General features: G+C 45.6%; 1 protein-coding gene across 1 annotated transcript in view; it reads left to right on the forward strand.

Annotated features, from left to right (window-relative positions):
• The first annotated feature begins 353 nt into the window (after window positions 1-353).
• LOC144723919 (ligand of Numb protein X 2-like) overlaps window positions 354-12,236 on the forward strand; it is a 36,299-nt gene continuing 24,416 nt past the window's right edge. The window contains exon 1 of the mRNA XM_078602694.1: window positions 354-1,048. The gene's annotated coding sequence lies outside the window, so the exon portion shown is untranslated. The remainder of the gene's footprint in view (window positions 1,049-12,236) is intronic.

A 12,236-nucleotide genomic window follows, 5' to 3' on the forward strand; every position in this document is an offset into this window, starting at 1 on the left:
CTCACTCACAGTCTCACACACTCACTCACACTCACACACTCTCACTCACTCACACACTCACTCACTCACACACTCTCACTCACTCACACACTCACTCACTCACACACTCTCACTCACTCACACACTCACTCACTCACACACTCTCACTCACTCACACACTCACAGTCTCACACACGTGCGCCCCACACGCCCCTGCCCTTTAAGTTCCCCCGGCTAGAAGGCGGATCTGACACGCAGGGGGGTTGGGGGTGCGATGGAGGCGGGGACCGTGGGAGGAGGAGGATGGAGATGGGGATGAAGGAGGAGGGGGGGTGGGTGGCTCGGCTTGGTATCCGTTCCCGTAGCGACGCGAGCTGAGTGCTGCTGCTGCTGAATGGAGGAGGCACTTCGGAAGAGCCTTTCCCCCCTCGATCATTCGCCTCTCCGTGTCTCTCTGTCTCTCTCTCTCTCGCTGTCTCGGCCTCAAGCGCGTGTGTCTCTGTCTGTCTGGGTATGTGTCTGTGCGCGCGCGTGTAGGTAACGGTGCTTGATACGGCCGCTTCGCTAGCCTCACTTGCCCCAACAAGTCTGTTCAAGGCTGTAACGTGGGGAATCTCTGCGCATTATTTTTGCGTTCGCGGAGCAAGCGGTGAGCGGACCGCGCCGTCAAGCAGCACGCAGCCCGAGTTAGATTCCCGGCCGCGGCTATGGGCAACAGTAGGAGCCCGTGATCACAATCCTGAATCTGCTCTGGTGCCGGAACGTCTACGTCGACTCGTCACTTAATGAGTGTCTGGTGTGGTGCGCGCGTGTGTGGGACATCATCGCTGGGGAGACAAAGGCGGCCGGGCGAGAGTGGTGTTGCAGGGCCGTAATAGGTGTTCGCTAACAGCGCTTTGGCTCAACGGTCTGTAAAGGCTCTATCTGTGGTCTTTGACAGTCTATAATATACATTAATATGACCCGCACATACAGACTTCAAAACACAGACTAGGACCACGCTTACTGGATACGTTCTTGACGTTGCCATAACTACAAGGTGGATGAAGCTGCTGCCAAGACGCGTTGGGTGAGTTTTCCATGAATTTGCTTTCCTATGCACGAATTTATTACACGTCACGGATTTTAATATATATACGAAGCGTACGCTTGCGTAATATGTACGCTCTGTGAGAAAATGATGGGTCGAAATTTGATTGTGAGCGGATTGTTCAGTGGAGAAGCGTGCTTCTCAGGAATATGCTACAGTGCCCGTGTTTGCTGTACATAAGCATTGGCAATGTTATCCATAATAGAGGTTTTTGGGTTTGATCGCGTGAATATAAATGCGTCGTTAAACCCACCACCACCACCACCACCCGACACAGCCAATTAGTAAGGTTTGTTCCGTAAACGAATTCGTTACTAGTTTCAGCACACCCGAGTGTTGGAGAGTAAACCCACAACATTTAAAATTCGAGTCCGACGTTTCGCCAGTAATTACAACCAGCATCATCAGGCGGACGGACAGAATTTTAAACGTCTGTTACGGATCATATTGGTGGCGAAAGCCCTCCTACACGTTAAACTCATTGCTATGTTATAGACCCGTGTGCCATTTGTAAATAAGATTAAAGCCAAGCTGGAAATGTGAGCCGTGTTTTGATGTTCAGTGCGGTTTGAATGCCTACTCAGATTTCAAGTATTTTTCACTTACTTGAAAATAGTTTACAGGCAATTTATTTATATATATATAAATCTCCTAACCCTTTCCACAAGTTACTTCCTGTAAACGATTGCGAGTTACAATATATGAACAGCATTCCTACAAATACAAACGGTCCGTGCTTATAAACTGTTGAGTTTTTTTGTAGTTTTGCAAATACATTTTTATGATATATTGCTCATGCAGGAACAGTGTGGAGCTTGGCAATGTACCCGCGCTGCCATCAAACGCAGGAACATCTGGACGCGATTAAGTAAACGGAACAGGTTTTTGCCAATGTGGCTGTGTACATTACTAAGAGCATTTGCGTACTCACTCGGGTTGTGTGCTCGCCTCACTCTATGCATGCACATGGCAAACATCTAACAGTGGGAGCATAAGCGCTGCTCGGTTAGCTGAAGAATGTGACAGCATGCCAACTCGTGACACTTAAACCTTCTCATAATTCATAATGCAGTATACAGCCCTTTGTCAATCTACTGCTGGATGAAGGCCCACCCCTATCCTGTGCCAGTCATGGGGGAAGGGAGGAGGGGCAGTTTGACCATACTTCACCATGCAGGTCGATGCTGTTGTGTTAAGTGTGATGCGCCCTGTGCCCAGTTCGTATATCACAAGCCAGTGATGTTATCTCTGGCTGGGAATCCAACTCAGGTTCCTGGGTTCACAGCAAGCTAACACTGCATTGTCACTTCTCCATCGCGATACTGGGGGTAGTTTGACCATATACACTACTCCGTCTCTCTGGTCAGTGCAGGTTGGTAAGAGGGTGGAGGCTGCCTAAGGAGCGACTGCTTCAGATATGAATAATCTCGTGCTGAATACAAATTATTCACACTCTTTCGCGTGTATAGGCGCAGTACCGAGTTGCTTTTTGCTGTTACGTAACTTGCGTCAGCTTCGCAGCCTGTGAGCTATTTCCTACCATGTGAGTTCCTGTTAGAGATGGTCTTTAATTGGTGGTGGTGTGTGTGTGTGCGCAACGTTAACAGTGTCAGCAGCAAGTTAAGCGGCTGTGAGAGGAGAGTGAGCAGCAGAGATAATGCAAGCGACGATCAAGCTGCTGTTTGGATGGATTTTCACGTAGATTGCCACGTGAAAATTTAATTAATCGCGTAATGCTCTCGCAACACAAATCTTCCGTGGCGATCTTCTGGACTTACATTTCTTTACCTCCCCCCCCCCTACAGAAACGCACAACACACAACTGTCAGCAAGAATGGCAAGTTGTGGATGGTGTATTTTTGGAAATTCCACTAAGCACCCGCTATTATATTGATTCTTTTTTCTCCCTTTGTCGAGTACTCCAAAGCATTTTGCTCACGAGTCGGCATGCTGACAGGGGCGAGCCCAATGCCACGGTAGCACGTCTCTTCCCATGTGCTCCCATTCCGCATGACTGTGAAAGAGAGAGAGAGGGGAGGGGGGGAAGAGGCTTGAAATCTGCCAGGCGATACTAATTCTTGTTTTGTCTGCTCATGAAACCCCCGCTGGCAAGAATCAGATTCTCCACAGACTCTTGAGCAAGAGGGGTGGAAAAAAGATTTAATTTTTGTCGCGATATCTTTATGAAGCCAGGCCGCAACAGCTGACTTGATTGTATAATTATATTATCTTCATTAAATGTAGAGCCCCCACGAGATTTCGGTAGTCCTAACACTGGGGAACGTCAAGATTCCTGCTTGACTGGCAAGGTGCAATTCTCACCCCCTCCCCCCCCCATAGTTTTCCCACCGTTTGATATTCATCGTCAAAACATTTTATTCACAACACAAATGATGCCGCGTTGGAAAAAAAAGAAATCCGTGGCTCGATTCTTCATTGGCTGGCGGTCAATGTTTCAGGATTTGGTGTCGGCGACAATTAGATGTCACCAAGTCCACTCTGCACCACCATCCCACTTTATACTTAATGCTTGCGTTGTGGCCGAAACGTCGTGAAAATTTTATAACGTTTTATTTTTATTATTTCCCTTCTACGTGACTTTACCGAAAGAACCAAGAATATGAATGCGCAATGTTAAAACATGATATGTCTCAAAGCACTTCATGCCGACTGCGCGTTAGTGTGTAACACATTAGCCGTATTTGCTCTTTGGAAGTGTCTGCAGATTTTTTCTACAACAGATGGTCAAGTATGCCCCTTTCGAGCTGCGAAAGCGAGCGGCTTCGCAATTGCAGATATCTTGGCCCCTGCTATTATTTATTCATTGTGAAGTGAAAGAGGAAACAGACCTGCTATTAATTTTTAACCGTCCTGTCTTTCTGCCGGTGAGTTGCTTTATATTTGCCGTGGCTCTCTATTCAAATGCCAAACGCAGAGCCACCAAGCACTTTTGTTTTTGCCAGGGCTTATTTGTAGATCCCTGCTATCGTGGTAGTCGTGGCATTCTCAATCTACTGCTGGTGGTAAGACTTTCAGAACAAAGCAGCTTCTGATCCAGTATTCACGACTGTGCTTAAAACAGAAATAGTATGTTGTTGATTCTGAAATTATTGTAATGCTTTATTACTTCCCACATCTGTATTTCCACGTATAAAAGTAAAATATTTGTTGTAAACAAACCATCAGCTGCAGAGCCTCTTGGGAGTGCCTCTTAGAAGCAGCACGGGTTCAACACAGCAGACACTTAGGACCGGTTTTGGCATTCAAAGTCTCATCAGCAGTCCCAGGCTTGCTTGAACCAATGCTGGTGAAATCCCCAACCAGATATCAGAATCAGAAAGGGTTTTATTCGCCATGAAAGTTTGCACAAACAAGGAATTTACTATGGCAGGAAGGTGCATACATTCAACATGTAGGAATCTTAAAACTTAAACAAGTGGTATACAGTCTAACTATACTAAAATTACAAAGTCTAACTAATACTCAGGGGCTAAAGAATGTAAAATTTTGAATAAGTATACGTTCATGGACAAGGTTTCTTTTATTTAAGAAATGGGTCCCAGTTGATTTCATCTAATGCCAATTTAAAGTATTCATACAACGTTGCCTTTGGTCCAGTATTTATGACTGCGCATAGCACACAAAACATTGGAATGATAAATAGTTATGGGTAAAATAAACATGAATGTTCTTTTTTAACCTCGTGTAATGTGATCGGCACGCAAAGTAAAAACATAAAGAACACACGTATTGCTTGCAGAACATTAAACCTTCACGGAAGGCATTTAAATTAATGTAAACAAACAAATTATTAACCTTCATGTTCACCTTTTGCTATGCACAGCGTAACAAGGAGCCATGCTGTGTTTAAGACAATAAGCCCCAGGCTACAATTTAAACAAGTAGAATCGGGGTGACTTTGCGCGCGTTCGGTACACCCGCAAAAATAAGGACATTTATTTAGAATTATTCCCAAAAGCGTGCGATGGATGACTTCACACGAATGTTGGTGCTATAAATAAGCCTCACCACCACCACCACTGGGTTAACAGCCTTTGATAAATGCTGGTGTTTATGATCTCTCTTGAAAATACGTTTTATGATCCATTAGCAAGCAGAATCTTCAACTATAATTGCTCATAATGGAGGTCACATGAACCAGATAAATGCATCGTCGTGTTGTGAACGCGCATCCAAATTTTACTGCACAACACATTGCAAAATACTATTATCATCATCATCATCATCGCCCTAATGCGATTTTTTCTCTCTCTCTCTCTCCAGATATATGATGAGCACATATTCCTATGTTTAATGCACCCCCAAATGTTCTTTCTCTCTGAACCCTCTCGCTATCGTTGGTAAAGTCCTTCGAGTGTTTGGCCCGGGAGATTCGCAATTGGAACGGTTGCTGGGACAGTCCTGGCGTGTGGGTGATTGCCTCAGTCCAATCGTCGCTTTGGTGTTGATGATATGCAGCATTCCCTCGTTATTCACGAACTTGCTATCCGCGATTTTGGCCATCCGCGAACCACATCTGGAACTCTACAGGACTGCACCGAGAGAGATTGGGAGAAAGAAAGTGATGAGAGAGAAAGTGATAAGATAAAGTGATGAGATCAATTAATGAGATCATGTCCATGTATTTAGTAGTTTATTTACGTATTTATTCACGTATTTATTTGAGGTATTTAATTAAAACAATAGGTTCGCGTAGGCAAATATCATTATCCGCGAAATTTGCTATTCACAAGCATCACCAGAACACATCCCTTCGCGAATACAGAGGGAATATTGTGAGTACCACTTTGTAGGGAAGTCTCAACAGTTGGTTGCCCTATCCATGGGCTCGTCCCTGCCATAGTAACGTGGGATTTCTATCGCTGGCCCGGGACTGTAAACGTGAGATGAGCACAAATACCTCATTGCTCATTTGGGGAAAGAAATAACTTTTGGTGTGACTTAAGTCTCTATTGTATCATCTTATAATCTCTGCAGCACAATCATGGGGTATGTGTGGCGGTGGGCTTCATCATATTCCTGACTCTGCAGACTGACTCACTGAGTCATTCGAATATTGACAAAATGAAATCGTAATAATCTCTGATCCAGAACAACGTGGTCGTTTGGCTAGCGGATCTCACGATGATTCAACCGCATGTCTCAGTAAACACCGCAGTGTCAATGTCAATGCCTGCTGGTAAATCCATAAGGCCGTACCGACCAACTTTAACAGTCGAGGGCACTGCTGCAACCCACAGAGGTAAGAAGACACCAGCGTGGAGAGGAATACGCGCAGTTGGTCAAACGCAGCCTTGTCACGTACTGTGTAAGTCAAATAAAAGCAGGCCGTAAACCAAATGCTGAAAAATGTTTACAGCCAGGGACGACTTGCCGGTGGAGTTATACGGGCGTGCGGTGCTATCTCTGAATATACCCCCAGTTTGACATTTTATATTTCTCACAGCAGACAACTGAGCGTGTCACATAAAATACCCCGAGAAAAATTGCCATTGCTTATTTATTTATCCGGGGCACCGCTACATTTTCTGTGACGGGAAGCGCCTCGCAAGCCTCGCACTTGAACACCCCCTGAAGGGCTTCCTCCTCCTCCTCCATCTCTTCGTGCGCGGCGCGAAATGTTTGTCGCCGATTCTGTTGGCCATGAAATCAGCGCGCACGACGCGCCAATGGGCTTTTGTGAAAGTGGCGTCGTCGGGGGATGAGGGAGGGCAGGGAAGTGGGGGGGGGTCTTTCGCTACATCAGATACTGTGCGAGGAGCCCCCTGCAAGCGACGAAAGGATTCTTCGCGCTCTTCTCGTGCCCGCCGGTGAACACTCGACGGCTGCATCACGGCGGAGCTTGAAGCGCGTTTGCGAGTCTCTGCGACGCTTTGTTTTTGGTCACTGCCACCCGGGGGCGAACCCAGCGAAGATTATTTCTCTCTCTCTCTCTCTAAAACCTGCTGTGCCACACGTAGCAAGCGTTGCGAGTTCCTCGAACATACTTAAAAAAAAATTGTTAAGTTTAGATTTTCAGATGAATGACGACCATTTCGCCTCGGTGACGGTATTTGTTGCGTTTAAGGTAACGCGATAACGCATAACTGGGGAGCCGGGTGAGTGCTACCATATGAGACACCACTGTGGTCTGCGTTCCTTCAACATAAGATTAGCAAAACGACACGGACTCTCGTGGCTTGCAGACATTGACGTTGGTATTTAGCTCACGAACTTATCGCCGTACGCAAAAATTTCTTTTTTTTGTATCTGCCAATCCACCGCGGAATGAAGGTCTCCCAACGCCGTGTTGGCTGTCGGAGGTAGTCTGACCGAGAGATTCGCCGTGGCCGGCAATCGAGGCCGTCGAGTCGTGAGCGCGACCCTCACGCCCGCCACCGTGTGCCGTGTGCCATTGCTCCCACGCCCCACGCGACTATCGGATGCCCTGCGTTGTTCAAAGGAGACGATGGGATTTTGTCAGCATTCACAGCGAGTGATGGATTTCGAGTCAACGTAATCTTCATGAATGTGTGTATGTTGAACTTCTTTCTCGCCGTACCGTGCATAATCTCGAATAGGAATGTATTACATTTTGATGTAAAGCTTTCGTGACTGCAAGGATTCATATTCTTGGTTCTTTCGGTAAAGTAATTATTTATTATTATTTTATTATTTCCCTTCGACGTGACTTTACCGAAAGAACCAAGAATAGGAATGTATTAATCAACGGATCGGTGCATCGTTACACCCATACTTGGAAGGATTCACCCCCAGTGAGTGCACATCGTGATTAGACTCAAGCCTATTCTGCCCCCTCTCTTCGGTCTCCTTTGTCGTGTTGCCTCGTAACATTCACATGCCACGTGCTTGTAATTGGTAGATATCCCCAATTAATCTTCAATGCGTGATTTAAAGCAAGTAGCCTGAGCGTTATAACACATTTTAATCAATGAACCGTTGTTGCATTGGTACATGCCGAATGTCGTCGTTGCAGCGTTATCAGCATGTAGCATCAGCGATGATCGACCCACTGCTAGATGCAGGCTGCCTCGAAATCATTATCATCATTTAAATCCTCTTTTAAATCATCATCAGCCATACACAAACATGACTTCGATGTTGATTGTTTACTCGGTTGTTACTGAATAATCTATGATGATGCTGATGATGGGACAGTTACATTGCTTCTTAGTGGAATCAAAAAGAAGGAAAACATGACTCCATCTTGGTAGTGAATGGATGATGTGCTTTTATTAACTAAAATGCATTTGAGCCCGACAATTACTGGGTTGAGTTTGTGATGATCTGGCCAACACAACTGCACTACGACATTTACGTTAGGGCGATGCTAATTATTATCCTAAGCTAGAACCATAGAAAAATACACTTTAACAAACACGTCCAGAGTATAATAGGGATAACAGTTATTATTTTCCAGACGTTTACAGAAATACTACAACAAGAGTGAAAAAAACCACGTTTAATTTGATAGTCAAAAAATGCATCCGTTGTGATTGTACTGCTAGTTGAAGTCGTGTCGATGGTGGGGGTTGTTTAACCATACATACTTCACCACGCCGGTGAGTGTGGGGGGGGTGGTGAAACGAGAAGCCAGGAGCATTATAGATATCACTTGCTGCTGATGAAAGCCGAGGCTGGGAATCAAACACAGGAAAAAGTAACAACACAGATAAGCGGACAGTATGGCTCCTTTGGTTTAGCACGTTGGCTTTTCGCAAGCAGTATGTCTCATTCACGAATCTGCCTCTCCACTTTAAAATAAATATTTAAAAAAAGTATTTCTTACACAACCCATGGGCACCCACAGTCTACAGGGAGTGCATCATTTCAGCAGCACTAATTCAGTACACGCAAACTCTGGAGCAGTTTCAACAAACGTTGTGTTTCATCAGCAGTCAGGCTTGTTTTAATGAATGCTGGTGAACTGCCAGATGCAACAGGCAATGGACCTGCCTCTAAACGACACGCGGTCCTAGTTTGACACGAACATACAGAGTGCATTGCAATGCATCGCTCAACATCATCATAAGCAGTCGTTGTGTAGAATGCTGTACGAGTAATAAAATCGCAAACATCGGCTGCCGCTCGCCTGTTTTGCTGTGTGGAATACAAGGCACACAATCGATAAGCAGACACATATGTTGTGTAACTCATAATCTCCGCAACAACCATAACGATTATTTCGTGGCAGCTAACATAGAGATAGCAATCGCGTTCGGAGCGCATTCGCCCCCAACAAAGTGAAGAAACAATCTTGATTAAACAACGGCATACCACACTTTATTAAGTGACTCAAATGTCTCGACGTGTGTTGTTTGGTTGTTGTTGTTGTTGTTCTTCTTATTATTTCGCTCCGCAAGTGTTTAAGGGCACTGCATTCGCGTGGGTGAAAATGGTGATTGCCAAAATAATAACGCGATAATGTGAATTGCGCCGATTAACGTCGCAAGTAGTGTGTGCGTACCCCGTGCAAAAGAGGGTTTTCAAATTGCAGTCGATGTTTTAAGGGGTAATGAACATTCGGTCGTGGAATTAATTGAATTGAATTTGAACAGGAACGCCATTTAATGCAATTCATTTTCCGTAGTTACACATTGCAGCTTTGCCATTAACTTGGGAGACCATTACCGCTCTGCCCAGGGCCGTACAGCAGTGGTTTTGTGATCGTGGTCTTGTGACGTGTTTGCCCCGCGTAATCGCTGCTCTGTTTGACCAGCTTACACGCTCGTGCAACGCTGATGGAATCAATCTGTTTTCCAAGCTGCTGCGCTTATTGCAACAAAAAAACCCCATTATCATACGAGCGCGTAATCGGCGTGATGGAGCCGTGGGTGTAGCGGTTAGCGCGCTGCGTTATGAACCACCACCACCACCAGCAGCGGATACTCGAGTTCGATTCCGAGCCACGGTTAGCATTGGCAGCAAGTGATGTCACAAATGATCGTGCCTGCTGCGTCCTCTTCCTGTGTTGGTGTACGGTGCTTTTTCTGCAATATGTTGCCGTCTTTTCTTGGATTTTCTGTTTGCACATAGTCACTTTAAGATGTTTTCTTGTTCATGTTTTTGTTTTTTTGTTTGTTGCGGTTGCACCCGTTTCAAGAGCCGAATGGCTCACAGGGCTATACCTAATAAATGAAACTTGAAACTTGAAACTCTTCATCAATGTGAACCGAATAGCGATGGTGAAGTATGGTAACAAAGAAAAACCTCCACGGTGGAAATGGCACGGTGAGGTCTTCATCCATTGACGGATTGAAAATAGCTGGAATTGTTTTGATTTAATTTCATTTATCACTGGCTGTGGCATCTTTAATAATAAATTCTGATTGAATTGCATTATCATATGATGTGGTGTGGCAAAGACAACATCTAGAAAGCAGTATTGCGATGTGACAAGGCCTGCCCAACGGTGAAGGTTAATGCAACTAACGAATCAATTGGCCCACCGTATATCCACTTTAAAAATATATATTCTCTTTAGCCTATCAACCTGTTGCCCTTTGATACTTATATTAACTAACGGCATTTGTGTGAGCCAACAAACCCTGCACCGGGTGTGACCTTCTGGATCTCAGCAGCGCGGGCAGGTTTGCTAAACAAATGCTACTTACTGGTTTAGCAGATGTTTAGTGGTTGAGCGCACTCCCTCTAAATAGTAGGTGATTTTTACATGTAAAATAGGGTCGTCGGCTGGTGTTGTGGTTAAAGCACTCCTACCATCAGCATCGGCCATGATTAATCCTCTACTGGATAAAGGCCTTTTAAAGGCGTCACCAGACCCTCGTGATCCCGTGTTGAATCGAAAAAAACGCGATAAAATAGCATAGTAATGGATAGTGCATTGAAGCTGGGGAGGAAAGTTGAGAGATAAAACAAGGAACAGATTATCTGAAACCACAAAAGACATTGTTATGAAGAGAAGAGATATCAAAAGAGATCAATAAAGGAGAAAATGTTTGAATACAAAGGCAAACAACTCTAAAATTGAGTGCCACTCTACGATAAATGAACAGCGGCCATCTTATGGAGGGAATGGCTCTTGCCATGGGAATGCGTGTTTGGACATAATCCGGACAAACAAATTAAACTTCGTGGGTTCACCAATTGTGTCACTTTGCCACGTGCTCTGCTAGTGGGAGGCCTTATGCTCTCTCGCAGAGTCCTGCTCCTGTACGGGCTGCGTTGGCGATATTCAGGTTTGAAGGAGCAAGGCCCCATTAGCCCTTGCCACCAGCTACCCATGCTTGGGACCCGAGTTCAATTCCCGACCCTGGTTCACATCATTGGCAAGTGATTTCAGACAATGCTGGCACGGTGATGTATAGTCGGGTCAACCCCCGTGACCTACACGGCATTGGGTGGCCTCGTCTAGCAGCGACCTGACAAAAGCCAAAGTAAATTGTCAATATTATTATACGTTTTGTGTCACCGTCGAGTCAATAGAGCCGTGCCGCTACAGATTATACCTTGCGGCACCATAGGGGCAGAACGAGGATAGATTCGTGGTGAATTGTATCACGAGCACGAATTGTCACAATTCAATAAATAGCGGAGGCGATGAATGGTTTCAGCCCCTAATGGCTACAGTCGCGTTGTGGGTCCCATGAAAACGAAGCGGTGTGTGGTGGCGCTCCCGTCCGTGACAATCCGCACGGAGCACACCCGGTGGCCTGCAATTATGCTGACGATCACTCGTAGCGCAAGGGGCTTGCCTTGCGCTCAGTGTCTGGCTGCTGGCTGTGAATCGAGGGCGAGCGCCGCTTCCAGAAGGACTCACCCCCTCCACCTCCACTTGCCCACACGCATGTCCGAAGGGAGCACACGCGGCTTAATATTGTTTACCTTGTTGCGTCGAGACAGCATGGGGCGGCTGTCTTCTGGCCGAGCAAGACAGTTTGCAGATTCCTATAGGCCGTGTTAAGAACATTGTGTCATTGCCCATCGGGAACGTGTGAAAAAAAATAATCTGTTCTTTTTCAATTATTATTATCATCACCGATGTGTAAAAACTGTATAAATAGAAGCCTCACCAGGAAAAGATGTGTACATGTTAATGGGCTTAGCTCAATACAGCAGCTACAACCAACCAGTGCAAATAGACAAAGGCTCTCCATATAATATTTTACAGACTGTTGGGGAAAGT

This window comes from Lampetra planeri, chromosome 19 (genome assembly GCF_965212315.1).
Source record: "Lampetra planeri chromosome 19, kcLamPlan1.2.h2, whole genome shotgun sequence".
NCBI lineage: Eukaryota > Metazoa > Chordata > Hyperoartia > Petromyzontiformes > Petromyzontidae > Lampetra > Lampetra planeri.